The 15,915-nt window shown below is 41.3% G+C and overlaps 1 protein-coding gene, 1 long non-coding RNA gene and 1 pseudogene across 16 annotated transcripts in view; 1 reads left to right on the top strand and 2 right to left on the bottom strand.

Moving 5' to 3' along the window:
• The window catches only part of LOC134225970 (serine/threonine-protein phosphatase rdgC), a 278,612-nt gene that overhangs the window by 76,708 nt on the left and 185,989 nt on the right, over nt 1-15,915 (bottom strand). The window lies entirely within an intron of this gene.
• LOC134222763 (uncharacterized) lies at nt 2,266-3,210 on the bottom strand (annotated as a pseudogene).
• Nucleotides 8,632-9,335, top strand: LOC134222757 (uncharacterized). The gene is made up of 3 exons (XR_009982437.1): nt 8,632-8,689; nt 9,024-9,137; nt 9,215-9,335. It is a non-coding gene; the product is annotated as an uncharacterized LOC134222757 (long non-coding RNA).

Below are 15,915 nucleotides of genomic sequence, written 5' to 3'. Positions count from 1 at the left end.
TCATATCGACACTGCGACCGCCCCCAAGGATTAAAACGAGCGCTCATTATATAATCTCATTAGAGAAACCTAATTGAACTCAGAATGCTACTGCGCCCACCCTCATGGACTCAGACGAGCGCTCAATTCACTATCATCACATGAGTTCAACCATATTGAACTCATATCGACACTGCGCCCGTCGGCAGACGAGCGCTCATTCTACTATCTCGTTAAAACAATCAAATTGAGCTCAGAATGCTACTGCGCCCCCCTCATGGACTCAGACGAGCGCTCAATCCACTATCATCACATAAGTGCTACCATATTGAACTCATATCAAGCAACCGAATTGAACTCAAAATGATACTGCGACCGCACTCATGGAATCCGATGACCCGGATAAAAATTTACAGTAACTTGTAAGACATAACCCATTGAAATACAATAGATTGTGTGGCAAACAATACAAACTATTGTATGCTTATTGTAAAATGTTCACGGTTGTAAAAGATCTTTATTGTACGTACATTAAAATAACAATATATTTAAATGTTTCCGATATATTCTATTATATTTTTATTGTTCGCTTATGTTTAGTATAGCTCATCCAAAAACTAAACAAATTTTAAAAGTATTCGGTTTGGATGATCTGGAAATCCGTCTAATGTTATTGAATTAATATAATTTTGGAATATTTCATGGATTTATTATATTGATGAAATAACAATTGAAAACAATAAAATTACAATAGCTTTGTTTGTTAAATAAATAAAAATGTTATACCGATTCTCAAGTATATATTTTCATATTGCAGGTCTTGTTGCACGTCTAGAAATGTTATGCAATACAAATTTGATTTAAAAAAAATGAAAGGGAACAAAAACTTTTGCTTATCATTTTACTCGGAGAATGGCTGGATTCATTTGAGCGTGTACAGTTTTGTTTATAATAAGCCATTTTATAAAAAGCTCAAATGACAGGAGACCTAACACTAATATTTACATTTTACAAGGAACATTTGCGAAAATGGAATGAAATGATGATGATGATGACGAAATGATGATGGTTTGCATGCAAATTTACCAAAACAAAGACCGAGCCGTCCACTCAAAATTTCGATCAGCTGTTCGAATCTGTCTCATAAAATGGCTTATTAGAGCAAGATTACCGGTGGTGAGTTTAAGCCGTTTGGCAGCGCAGTATCATTACTTGACACTTTACCGGTCGCTACTAAACGCGCTGCTAGAACAGTAGCGCGACTGACAGGTGACCAAATTTGGTAGCGCGATAAGAGCGCTGCTATTTAATGAACTGTCAACTGTCAAACGTCACCGGTACGGAATACAGCAACCAAATTGAGAGTTGAAAATAGTGACATTCTTTTATAATTTACATTTTTCACAAGTTTATATCTATATGTAAATATTGTCTATTCGGAACAAAGTTAGTACGCTTTTTAAACCGATGTTGGATTTTTCTCCAGATACAGGCAACCCACTTAACTTTGGAAGTAGTGCGCTGGATTCGTCTAAAGATATGCTAAACAACCGAAGGAAAATAAAATAATTTGTAAAACAATTAATTGTATTGTATTTCTATTGTAATATTGGAGTATAATGTATTCTAAATCCTGTTGTATTTCTATTGTAAAACAATAGAAACAGTAATTGAAAACATTTAAAACACAATGTTTTCTATTGTTTTGTCGCTCGAAATCATCCCATTGAAGTACCGTAAAATCAATTGTTTTGCTCCGAATTTTGTATGGAAATTTTTCGATTTTTTTATTGTAAAGATACATAACAACCCCTTTTTAATTGTAAAAGTCCCATTTACCATTCATTTTATCGTGGAAAACCATTATTTCTCATGTGATTTTATTGTCAAAATTCCATTATATTCAATGGTAAAATTATGTTTTAAATGGTGTTGTAACAATAAAATTTATGATATTTTAATGATATTTTTATCCGGGATGTAATGCCAATAAGAAGAAGACCAATGAACTAACCAACCAATAAGCATCTAATCAATCAACCAACCCACCAATCAAGCAACCAACCATTCAAGCTAGCTACCAACAAACCAAGCAAACAATGTACCAAGCAATCAACTAATCCACCATTCAAGCAACCAACAAAACAACTAACCAGCCGACTTACCAATCAACCGATCAAGCAACCAATCATTCAACCATTCAAGCCGGAGGGATCCTGGGAAATTCATTCGGGATTATTCTTTAAAACGAGATAGTTTTTTCTCTGTACAATTCCTGTGAGCGTTTCTAAATTCCTTCCAATATCAATAAACCTAACTGCCAGCGGTTCCTTTTCGTGCTTTCCGATAAATTGCACACGCAAAACAACAAATTTACTTCGTTCCTGTTGGTGCAGGACATTCGAATCGTGCGTTTACTGTTGGAGTTGGTAGTAAGTCTTTGCAGGAAAGTTTTGCCGATTACGTTGGTGAGTCGCCTACGTTGGTTCCGGCAATGGCATATGTCGTACTGTTACGGGATCTGGATTGACCTGAGTGGGAAATCGATCGCGATGGAATATTCCTGGGAAATGCAACCGGTTGTCTGGAATAATTAACGGCTGGTGTAAGACTATTGAGATTCACCATGGTGTTATCCGTGATGGCATTTGTCTTTTCCGTCGAGGACGTCTTCTCGTACAGCGCCGTGGACCGCCTTGGCATCATGCCGCCGGCACTGGGCCCAACCGTCCGGTTGCCGTTGCCGGGTCGAACTGGTGCTGCGCGGTTTCGCCGGGCTGGAGATCGATGAATTATCTGCCGATGTGAATGGTTTGGAGCGGTTTGGTTATGCTCGACGCCGGCCTCTGGTTTTGTGCGGCTAATCTGGCAGTGTTCTCCTTCTTCTGTCGTTTGAAATTACTGCTAACTGACATCCGTTCCGAGATGCCACTGCTGGCCTTCGAGCTGTGATTATTACTGCCGGAGTTGTCAACCGCCGTGGGACCGGGCCCAATGGCTGCCGATGCATCGCGTTGTTGCCACCGCCACCAGGCAGCGGTCACTGCTGCTGTCGGTCCGACACGTAAGGTTACACTGCCACTGGAGGCTCGTTTGATAGGTTTTGTGCTCGATGCAGATATTAACATTATACTTCGATGCACACCTCGGTACCTGGGACTTTGCTCTTGGGGGTAGCTAGCGGCGGCACCCTCATTGCCGGCGATATTACGTAGTGACAGAGACGATCCGGGCCGGGAGCCGTCGGACTTGGGGTCCGTACTCTTTCTTCCGAGTAGCAGATAAATGGTCAAAACATCAACAACGCTCACGACAAGCAAACACTTTGTTCAAATAAAATGAATAAAATCAACCGAAAAAGTTGTGCGACACGCGAGGAAAAACATTGAACTGTCGCGACAGATGATGTCATGATGCAATAGACTCTGATCGTAGCCAAAAACATATCAGAGGTAAACAAAAATGAAAATGACAACTGTTGTCAAACTGACGTGGTTCGAATTGAGGGGCTTCTCAATGGTCGAGTGATTGTAATAATTGTAATCCGTCACTCCCCAGGGGTATATAGTGGTGCCCGAAAAAATGGCCACCACTCCGTCTATGTATTCGTCAATGGATTTACTCTCATGCAAATATAAACAAAAACGAAAAACTTGTTTTTCGGCCACAAAATCTAATTTCATTTCTATTTTTGCAATGCAACACTGCCACCTGAAAACGTTTCCACTTTTGCGAGCGAAAAATTTGCTAGTGCTGCACTAGCAAGCGCAATTTCGTTTCTGCGAGTTGAAAATTTTTAACGCTTAGCAGTCACACATTGCAAGCGAGCGTTTGCTTACGAGTTGTCATTTGTTTGCATGCAATCACTTTCAGTGTAGTCAGACAGGCAAATTTTTGACAGTTGTCACTTTTTGCGAGCAAAATGCTCGTTGCGAGTGATTTGCTTGCAACGTCTGACGGCACCTTTAGAGGCGAAAGTATAGAATATATATAGTATATTCGACTAGATGCTGATATCATATTAGAAATTTGGAGACAGTACTCGTCGATAGAAAATCCTTCCGCACGCAATGGCATATAAGCAAATCAAACCACCTTCCTTTTGCCAGTGTAGATATATCAGCAGGGGGGAAGACACTCGAATCATTTTTTAAATCATTCAAAAGATTAAAAAAAATCAAAAAAAATTTGAATGATTCGGCGGGATGAATCTTTTTTTATATAATTTCTCGCTTTCAGAATTTTTTGTTCAGTGTGGCGAGCCTGATGGCGAGATTTAATAAAAAAATGTATATTTATTGCGGAAGATGCGGAAAAGATGCCACTGGAACAAAAAGGAGTTGCCATTTTCACTCGCATTTTCAGCTTCATCCCAACAGGGCAAGAAATTGCGCAGATTACTTTCGGAATTTGAATAACATGGTCACCTCACGTGAGAGTAGCTATAATCGACTGACATCACGTCACTCTACTCATAGAATAAGCCCAAATATTTGTTTTAATTCTATCACATCTAACTGATTATCACAGAGAAACAAACGTCTCACTCAACACATGTTCCATCGTTCACCTTTTTAACGATGGATTCAAATTGTTGTAGGTGGTCAATCGGCCACCGATGGCGCTTACATCGGATTTGCTTGTGTTTGACGTTTGCACACTACCGCCATCTGGTTGCGTTTGACGTCTGTTTCTCTGTGTGATTATAATGGTTTCTCTTAACGATTGATTATCGACGAGACAACTGTTAGGTCAGCATACTGCAGACCGATCGATCTCGTCTGTTGATACTTGCTTCTGCTGTCCAACATATGGCTTAATTCTCTGAGCCAGCCAATCCGACTGAATTATGACCATTCGAAGCAAATCGTCCAGACGTGGTTACTGCTGGTAATGAATTTCTCCTTGAAACACACAATATTATTCCGAAGTACCTCCGAAAGAATATGGTGAAATATAGGGTAGGCCTGGGCTACGCTAGGCCAGAGCTGACGTCCTACTGCGAGTATTGACTGACTGTTGTTCTTTTTATATTTATATAGATATGTATAAAATTCTGCTTGTACAGGATGAAAGTATGTCGATGACGCAGAATGGTAATTCAAGGGCATATTATGCTGGAGCCTGTTGATAAAATAACATATCGTATGGTAATTCCGTTGTTAAAAAGCATTTAGATTCTACGGCTGATTGATTCAGAGGAACTTACATTGAAAGGAATAGTACACACTAAGGTGATGGTTATCCTGGCTCGTTCGGATGACAGTAACGATGATGGTCCACTAGTAAATTGCGACGGAAGAGTAAAGTTATTCCACGGGAGCCGGGATACATTTCTTACTGGTCTATCTCTTTTTCAATAACATTCTTGTAGTCGTCGAATTTAAATCGGTGCTGCTGTTTCATGTATTTATTACATCAAGCGAATTGATCAATTGCGAAATAGGCTTCTGTCAAGGGGTGGGACGCTGAGCACAATGTTCCAAGCACACATTTTAAAGATTTTACTCATACGTGTGGCACCGCGTGGCACACACTGTGGCACACTTTTGACATTTGAATGATCAGAATAAAAAATACTGGCAACATTGCTAAATTTTTGTTTTGACTTATGAAACGAATGTAGCGTGACGTCATCTGACGTGATATGAGGACAATATTTACATTCTTTCAACCGCGTTTAATACGAGTGAATTCACACGAGGGCAATGTTTACATTTCTTTATATGGAGCATGAGAACAAAATAATCAAAGAAAAGGAAGTAAAAAGATAGTGTAGAAATTGTGTTTCAATGCTCGAAGAGACTGATCTTCTTCTTCTTCTTCTTATTGGCATTACATCCCCACACTGGGACAGAGCCGCCTCGCAGCTTAGTGTTCATTAAGCACTTCCACAGTTATTAACTGCGAGGTTTCTAAGCCAAGTTACCATTTTTGCATTCGTATATCATGAGGCCAACATGATGATACTTTTAAGCCCAGGGATGTCAAGACAATTTCCAATCCGAAAATTTCCGGGAATCGAACCCAGCCACACTCAGTATGGTCTTGCTTTGTAGCCACGGGCCTTACCGCACGGCTAAGGAGGGCCCCCCGAAGAGACTGATAGTGCAGATAAGTATTTGCCTTTGTGTTTCAATGCTTGAGGACACCATGCAAATCACTGATTTTCTTGAAAGAAAATCGTTTTGCCAAAAGTACTGTGGAGCTCAACAAAAAATAGACAACATAGAATTGGCGTATTGGTGAAGCTTGAAATGAAACTCCCAATTGGGGAACAACGTAACGCTAAAAATGGCAGTTTTCAACCCCCTCCCCTGTCCCACTTTTTGCATGAATCATCTGAAAATTTTGTATGGATCGTCACACTTCAGGCAACCCCCCTCCTCTCTCCAAGTGTTACGTAATTTATGGATGTTCCTGTGTCATTTTGAGCCTATATTTTTGCCACTGCCAAATCATTGGGATATAGATATTTACTGCTAAAGATGCTAATTCACGAAAGTTTTGGTAATTTCCTTGGTTGTGTAGCAGCGGTACACCATATTTTCTGTCAAATTGCCGTTACCATTGCATTCTATTGCGTGCGAAGCTTAAGGAAACACCACCTATATATTCGCTGTTTCCGTTCCAATCCGGCATCTGATATCTGTTGGTTGGGACACTTCGATATCCCATCGTTAAGCCCACTTCGACCACGACTATTTCAATAATTTTGATTTTTTCCCCCATCACACGGCAAGCAGTTCACCAAAAAACAATGCTGGGAAGAGTTGTATCGCGGATGACAGACGTTCCATCCTCTTGATGTTTACAGTCGCTAGTGTTGCCAGATATTTCTGACTGTCAATATGACAATGTGCCATACTTAAGGTGAGGCACAATTTATGGCACACTGTGGCACCAAGAATTACAAGAAGTGTGATGAACACAAATTAAATTGTGCTCAGCGACCCACCCCTTGGCTTCTGTTGTGTATTTTTTGGCGATAATACGACTGTCGAAATAGATTAGATTACAACAGATTGAGGCAGCTCCTCCAGCTTATTGGGCCAGTCTAAACAAATGGTGCGGCATAAAGAAACAGGGTTGACTTAGCTATGGATTCCTTCGATATCATTCCGGAGTACCCTGTGATTGAACGTGATGGATTGTTGATGTCGGTAAAAGATGTGGCCGTTAGGCCAGTGTTCGCGATATCGTGCGAGTGCTGAACGGCTGGCGAACTTCACTTCGTTGAAGTGATGGTCGATGGTAATTTCTCTAGTGTTACGTCTGTTTGTCTGTGTATTCACTATTAACTATTCACGAACAAAACATTCCAGTTCTCCCTTGAAACTCGCTTTGAACACATCCGAAATTGTCTTAAATACGTTGATGCGAGCAAATCCCGCAGGGGGATTGGCTCGGTGATTGGTTCCCCAAGGATTTCCTCCACAATATTCCAAAAGTGATTTTTCCATCTCGATTGTGTCGATCCTCCTTGGTGCAGGTACCGCTGATCGAGTCGGTAGTAATGGAATGGAGTGATTTTTCCATGCACAACATGCCTACGCAAAATTGTACTTTATGTCGCATTGACGGATTGTCGGTGTATTGATGAATTATTTCGAATTAAAGTTCCAAGAAGAATTTTTGTATTTTTCAGGTATTTTTTCATGTATTTTTACATGCACGTATTTACAATTCAACTGATTTAACGAGTTGATAGCCCCTCGCACATACTTAATTGCATACAAACTCACACATGGATACTATGACCCACATGGATAGTATGTGTGAACACGCATGTAATGCATGCGGGCGCATGGAATATATGTGTCGAAAATATGGAATCCATTTCGCTACCCCCATTGCAAAAATCCATGTGTAAACTCATGAATATACCCGGATAAAAATTTACAGTTCCTTGTATGGTATGATCCATTGGAATTCAATTGGTTGTATGGTAAATAATACAATCTATTGTATTTTTATTGTAGATTTTTCACGGTTGTAAAAATCCTTTATTGTACTTACTTTAAAAGTACAATACATTTAAATGTGACCGATACATTCTATAATATTTTAGTTGTTCGCTTATGTTTTATATTGCTCATCCAAAAATTAAACAAATTATAAAAGTATTCCATCTCGGTGATCAGATAATCCGTTTTAAAGAAAATAAAAATATAATTTGAGAATATTTCATTGATTCATTATGTTGATGGAATAACAATTGAAAACAATAAAATAACAATAACTTTCATAGTTACATGAAAATTCTACCGATTTTCAAATATATGTTTTAATTGCAGGTCTTGAAATATTTATGTTCTGATCAATTTAAATTTAAAAATTCAAAGGAACAAAATCTTTCACTTTTAATTTTACTTGGAGAATGACTGGATTTAGATGAGCGTGTACAATTTTGTTTGTGATTAGTGAGAAGACGAAGTAAACGAAGTGTTCCTTTTATAATCGTCTATCCGGTACAAAGTTAGTATACTTTTAGTACGCTTTTTATATCGAAGTTGGATTTTCTCCAGATACAGATCCAGATACAGATTTTCTCCCAACTTCGGAAGTAGTGCGCTGGATTTGCCTAAAGATGCGCTAAACAACACATCAATTAGTTTGACAGATAAAATTTCGGAAGAAAGTTCGGTTCTACGCCGACAATACTGATTCTGCGAGCAAGCAACGGCCGATCATTTCCCGCTGTACCGTGGTGAGTATCTATCAAGGTATCTATATATACCGGATCATTTTGAGGTGGGATAAATCTTTCAACACGTAAAGAAAAAAACTTATAATTTAAAACCTTATAAGCAACAACCTATTCGAAAATATCAATACACTAATTCATTATGCCATCTGATGAATGATCCCATACCAAAAGCAATAACATTAATAAGTTAATGAAAAGTATAAGTTTTGGAATATATGTGCCTAGTAACATTATTGTTTTTACGTGAAAGACCTTCAGGAAGGGTCCCTTGATTTATACCGCCGAAGCAGTTCGCAGATTTTTTTTATTAATATGTATCCTTGTTCCTTTTCAGAAATTGAATTAATGATAAAACACTGCTGCATGCCACCATCACTGATGATTCAATATCGTTCGGCGACTATCATCGAGCTATATCACCAACGGGATACAATAAAAAATTAAACAGGTAACTTTTGTTTTTCTTCTCGGCTTATACTTTTTGTAAGAAACCTGACATGATCTTATAATTTACGTCTTCCACAGGAAAAAAATGCGAGCAGCATTAGTTACAGCGGCTTCAGTGAGTATAGCCGGTTGCATCATTGGCGACTGAAATCTACGTTTATGAATCCCGGTCTGAATAGCAGTTAACGCACTTAACAATACCAATACCAATATAATTTTAATTTTAATTCGAACACAAATTGAACTAAAGTCAAATTGAAATTAAATTAAAACTGAATTGAAATTAAATCAAAAATAAATTGAATTGTATTTTTATTGTAAAATTGAAGTCGAGATTGAAGTGAAATTTATTTAAAATCCCATTTTATTTCTACTGTAAAACAATAAAAAAAATTTGAGAAAAAACATTTGAAACACATTGTTTTCTATTGTTTTGGCCTTCGAAATCATCCCATTGAAGAACCGTTAAATCAATTGTTTTGCTCTGAATTTTGTATGAAAATTTTTCGATTTTTTTATTGTAAAGATACATAACAACCCCCCTTTTTTATTGTAAAAGTCCCATTTACCATTAATTTAATCGTGGAAAACAATTGTCTCTGATGTGATTTAGTTGTTAAAGTTCCATTACATTCAATGGTAATTTCTATGTTTTACATGGTGATGTAACAGTAAAATTTATAATATTCTAATCATATTTTTTATCCGGGGAGCGCTAAATCCAAAAATAATTAAACATAATTAAGCATTCCTGCTACTTTCCTCATGTTTCCCTGTAATTTCTAAACTAAATCTTCCGAATGCATTTTCGCTGATTCTCGCATCCCGGAACAAACATTTCGCTTGATTCCCGGATTGGAACAGCCTCTGAATGCTGGGGATCATTCATTCGAAGCGAACCATTATTGTGCATTTAGACCAAAACTGTTTATATGACGCTGATGAGCTGGCAGCAAGGCCCACTTCCGACGAGATTCACACGGAAAAATAAAATAAATATGCAGCACTGCACGGTGTTATCTGTCACAAAATCGAGCTTTTTTGTCGCTGACAACGTCGCTGGCACCAAATTGAAGTTCGGAAGTCGATTTCCACACTTCCGAACGCTCTTCCGACAATGTGTTGGTAGCTATTTCAAATTTTGTTCTGACGTTCATGATGTCGGAAGTAAGTTCGGAAGTAAAACGTCGGAAGTCGGAATACAATTTAGTGCTGGCGACACAATATGGAACGAACGCGTCCGGAAGCATTCCCGCATACAGATCGCATGGTTCCCGCATTGGAATGGCCTCTGAATGTCGGGGATTGTTGATTCGCAGCGTAACATCATGAAACGAACGCGTCCGGAAGCATTCCCGCTGCTTTCCGGATGTTTCCAGAAGTGATTTGTAAACAAAATCTTCCGGATGCATTTTTCGCTGATTCTCGCATCCCGGAACAAACATTTCGCTTGGTTCCCGTATTGGAACAGCCTCTGAATGCTGGGGATTGTTGATTCGAAGCGCACCATTATGAAACGAACGCGTCCGGAAGCATTCCCGCTGCTTTCCGGATGTTTCCCCCGTAATTCGTAAACAAAATCTTGAGGATGCATTTTTCGCTGAATCTCGCATCCCGGAACATACAGATCGCATGGTTCCCGCATTGGAACAGCCTCTGAATGCTGGGGATTGTTGATTCGAAGCGTACCATCATGAAACGAACGCGTCCGGAAGCATTCCCGCTGCTTTCCGGAAGGTTCCGTAATTTGTAAACAAAATCTTCCGGATGCATTTTCGCTGAATCTCGCAGCCTGGAACACACAGATCGCATTGTTCCCGCATTGGAATGGCCTATGAATGCTGGGGATTGTTGATTCGAAGCGTATCATCATGAAACGAACGCGTCCGGAAGCATTCCGCTGCTTTCCGGATGTTTCCCCTGTGATTTGTAAACAAAATCTTCCGGATGCATTTTCGCTGAATCTCGCAGCCTGGAACACACAGATCGCATGGTTCCCGCATTGGAATGGCCTATGAATGCTGGGGATTGTTGATTCGAAGCGTATCATCATGAAACGAACGCGTCCGGAAGCATTCCCGCTGCTTTCCGGATGTTTCCCCCTGTGATTTGTAAACAAAATCTTCCGGATGCATTTTTCGCTGAATCTCGCAGCCCGGAACACACAGATCGCATGGTTCCCGTATTGGAACAGCCTCTGAATGCTGGGGATTGTTGATTCGAAGCGTACCATCATGAAACGAACGCGTCCGGAAGCATTCCCGCTGCTTTCCGGATGTTTCCCCCGTAATTTGTAAACAAAATCTTCCGGATGCATTTTTCGCTGAATCTCGCAGCCCGGAACACACAGATCGCATGGTTCCCGTATTGGAACAGCCTCTGAATGCTGGGGATTGTTGATTCGAAGCGTATCATCATGAAACGAACGCGTCCGGAAGCATTCCCGCTGCTTTCCGGATGTTTCCCCCTGTGATTTGTAAACAAAATCTTCCGGATGCATTTTTCGCTGATTCTCGCATCCCGGAACAAACATTTCGCTTGGTTCCCGTATTGGAATGGCCTATGAATGCTGGGGATTGTTGATTCGAAGCGTACCATCATGAAACGAACGCGTCCGGAAGCATTCCCGCTGCTTTCCGGATGTTTCCCCCGTAATTTGAAAACAAAATCTTGAGGATGCATTTTTCGCTGAATCTCGCATCCCGGAACATACAGATCGCATGGTTCCCGTATTGGTACAGCCTCTGAATGCTGGGGATTGTTGATTCGAAGCGTACCATCATGAAATGAACGCGTCCGGAAGCATTCCCGCTGCTTTCCGGATGTTTCCCCCGTAATTTGTAAACAAAATCTTCCGGATGCATTTTTCGCTGAATCTCGCAGCCCGGAACACACAGATCGCATGGTTCCCGTATTGGAACAGCCTCTGAATGCTGGGGATTGTTGATTCGAAGCGTACCATCATGAAACGAATGCGTCCGGAAGCATTCCCGCTGCTTTCCGGATGTTTCCCCCGTAATTTGTAAACAAAATCTTCCGGATGCATTTTTCGCTGAATCTCGCAGCCTGGAACACACAGATCGCATGGTTCCCGCATTGGAATGGCCTATGAATGCTGGGGATTGTTGATTCGAAGCGTATCAACATGAAACGAACGCGTCCGGAAGCATTCCCGCTGCTTTCCGGATGTTTCCCCCTGTGATTTGTAAACAAAATCTTCCGGATGCATTTTTCGCTGAATCTCGCAGCCCGGAACACACAGATCGCACGGTTCCCGTATTGGAACAGCCTCTGAATGCTGGGGATTGTTGATTCGAAGCGTATCATTATGAAACGAACGCGTCCGGAAGCATTCCGCTGCTTTCCGGATGTTTCCCCGTAATTTGTAAACAAAATCTTCCGGATGCATTTTTCGCTGAATCTCGCAGCCCGGAACACACAGATCGCATGGTTCCAGTATTGGAACAGCCTCTGAATGCTGGGGATTGTTGATTCGAAGCTTACCATTATGAAACGAACGCGTTCGGAAGCATTCCCGCTGCTTTCCGGATGTTTCCCCGTAATTTGTAAACAAAATCTTCCGGATGCATTTTTCGCTGAATCTCGCAGCCCAGAACACACAGATAGCATGGTTCCCGCATTGGAATGCCCTATGAATGCTGGGGATTGTTGATTCGAAGCGCACCAACATGAAACCAACGCGTCCGGAAGCATTCCCGCTGCTTTCCGGATGTTTCCCCCGTAATTTGTAAACAAAATCTTCCGGATGCATTTTTCACTGAATCCCGCAGCCCGGATCACACAAATCGCATGGTTCCCGCATTGGAATGGCCTATGAATGCTAGGGATTGTTGATTCGAAGCGTACCATCATGAAACGAACGCGTCCGGAAGCATTCCAGCTGCTTTCCGGATGTTTCCCCCGTAATTTGTAAACAAAATCTTCCGGATGCATTTTTCGCTGATTCTCGCATCCCGGAACAAACATTTCGCTTGGTTCCCGTATTGGAACAGCCTCTGAATGCTGGGGATTGTTGATTCGAAGCGTACCATTATGAAACGAATGCGTCCGGAAGCATTCCCGCTGCTTTCCGGATGTTTCCCCCGTAATTTGTAAACAAAATCTTCCGGATGCATTTTTCGCTGAATCTCGCAGCCCGGAACATACAGATCGCATGGTTCCCGCATTGGAACAGCCTCTGAATGCTGGGGATTGTTGATTCGAAGCGTACCATTATGAAACGAACGCGTCCGGAAGCATTCCTGCTGCTTTCCCCGTAATTTGTAAACAAAATCTTCCGGATAAATTTTTCGCTGATTCTCGGATCCCGGAACAAACATTTCGCTTGGTTCCCGTATTGGAACAGTCTCTGAATGCTGGGGATTGTTGATTCGAAGCGTACCATTATGAAACGAATGCGTCCGGAAGCATTCCCGCTGCTTTCCGGATGTTTCCCGTAATTTGTAAACAAAATCTTCCGGATGCATTTTCGCTGAATCTCGCAGCCCGGAACATACAGTTCGCATGGTTCCCGCATTGGAACAGCCTCTGAATGCTGGGGATTGTTGATTCGAAGCGTACCATTATGAAACGAACGCGTCCGGAAGCATTCCCGCTGCTTTCCCCCGTAATTTGTAAACAAAATCTTCCGGATAAATTTTTCGCTGATTCTCGGATCCCGGAACAAACATTTCGCTTGGTTCCCGTATTGGAACAGCCTCTGAATGCTGGGGATTGTTGATTCGAAGCGTACCATTATGAAACGAATGCGTCCGGAAGCATTCCCGCTGCTTTCCGGATGTTTCCCCCGTAATTTGTAAACAAAATCTTCCGGATGCATTTTTCGCTGAATCTCGCAGCCCGGAACATACAGATCGCATGGTTCCCGCATTGGAACAGCCTCTGAATGCTGGGGATTGTTGATTCGAAGCGTACCATTATGAAACGAACGCGTCCGGAAGCATTCCCGCTGCTTTCCCCCGTAATTTGTAAACAAAATCTTCCGGATAAATTTTTCGCTGATTCTCGGATCCCGGAACAAACATTTCGCTTGGTTCCCGTATTGGAACAGTCTCTGAATGCTGGGGATTGTTGATTCGAAGCGTACCATTATGAAACGAATGCGTCCGGAAGCATTCCTGCTGCTTTCCGGATGTTTCCCGTAATTTGTAAACAAAATCTTCCGGATGCATTTTCGCTGAATCTCGCAGCCCGGAACATACAGATCGCATGGTTCCCGCATTGGAACAGCCTCTGAATGCTGGGGATTGTTGATTCGAAGCGTACCATTATGAAACGAACGCGTCCGGAAGCATTCCCGCTGCTTTCCCCCGTAATTTGTAAACAAAATCTTCCGGATAAATTTTTCGCTGATTCTCGGATCCCGGAACAAACATTTCGCTTGGTTCCCGTATTGGAACAGCCTCTGAATGCTGGGGATTGTTGATTCGAAGCGTACCATTATGAAACGAATGCGTCCGGAAGCATTCCCGCTGCTTTCCGGATGTTTCCCCGTAATTTGTAAACAAAATCTTCCGGATGCATTTTTCGCTGAATCTCGCAGCCCGGAACATACAGATCGCATGGTTCCCGCATTGGAACAGCCTCTGAATGCTGGGGATTGTTGATTCGAAGCGTACCATTATGAAACGAACGCGTCCGGAAGCATTCCCGCTGCTTTCCGGATGTTTCCCCTGTGATTTGTAAACAAAATCTTCCGGGTGCATTTTTCGCTGATTCTTGCAGCCCAGAACATACGTATAGGAGATCCTGCAAAGAGTAATCCCATAGAGGACATATTTTTAAATCTAAGGAGGCGCAAGTTAGAGGAATACATATAGGAGGGCGGAGATCCTGCAGAGTACATATTTCTAAATCCACGGGGGCGCAAAAAAGTTCGAATAATACGTTCCAGGGGGCGGAAATCTCGGAGCGGAAATTTTTTTTAAATCTACAGGGGCGCAAAAAATTTAGAGGAATTCTGCAGAGGACATATTTCAAAATCTACGCAAAATGGAGGAATTCGTATAGGAGGAGATCCAGCAAAGGACATATTTCTAAATCAAAGAGGACGCAAAAAAGTTTGAATAATACGTTCTAGGGGAGCGCATGGTTCCCTATTGGTTTGAACATCTACGGAGGCGCAAAATAGAGGAATTCGTATAGGAGGGCGGAGATCCTATAGAGGAAATATTTCTAAATCCACGGGGGCGCAAAAGAAAGTTTGAATAATACGTTCTAGGGGAGCGGAAATCCCGTAGAGGACATATTTTTAAAACTAAAGGGAGCAAAAAAGTTAGAGGAATGCGTGTAGGAGGGCTAAAATTATTTTTCTGGTTTAAGGCAATCTAATAAAAAGTCATAGAATAAGCCCTCTAACCATCTTAGTATCAATGACAAAGTGGTAGATAATAGTCTAAAGAAGCTATCACCGACTAATCCTTTTATTAGGTGGAGTTAAATTGATGCGTTCAGATGATATTTTTACGAAAAAGTCTGAAAAATCACAAATCTCGTTTGATGCACCTCTAAATCTCCATGGATTTGGCTGAAAATTGATCAGGAGACTCCATTAAAGATACTTATTGAAATCGAGCGGTGGCACTTTGAATCTGAAATACTTTTGAAAATGGTGAACAGATCTAACGTATAGGAAGGTGGAGATCCTGCAGAGGACATTTTCAAAATCTTTGGGGTGCAAAATAGAGGAATTCGTATAGGAGCGGAGATCTTATAGAGAACATATTTCTAAATCCAAGGGGGCGCAAAAAAGTTAGAAT

Source organism: Armigeres subalbatus, chromosome 3 (assembly GCF_024139115.2).
Source record: "Armigeres subalbatus isolate Guangzhou_Male chromosome 3, GZ_Asu_2, whole genome shotgun sequence".
In the NCBI taxonomy this organism is placed as follows: domain Eukaryota; kingdom Metazoa; phylum Arthropoda; class Insecta; order Diptera; family Culicidae; genus Armigeres; species Armigeres subalbatus.
This window is presented reverse-complemented; position numbering and strand designations above follow the sequence as displayed.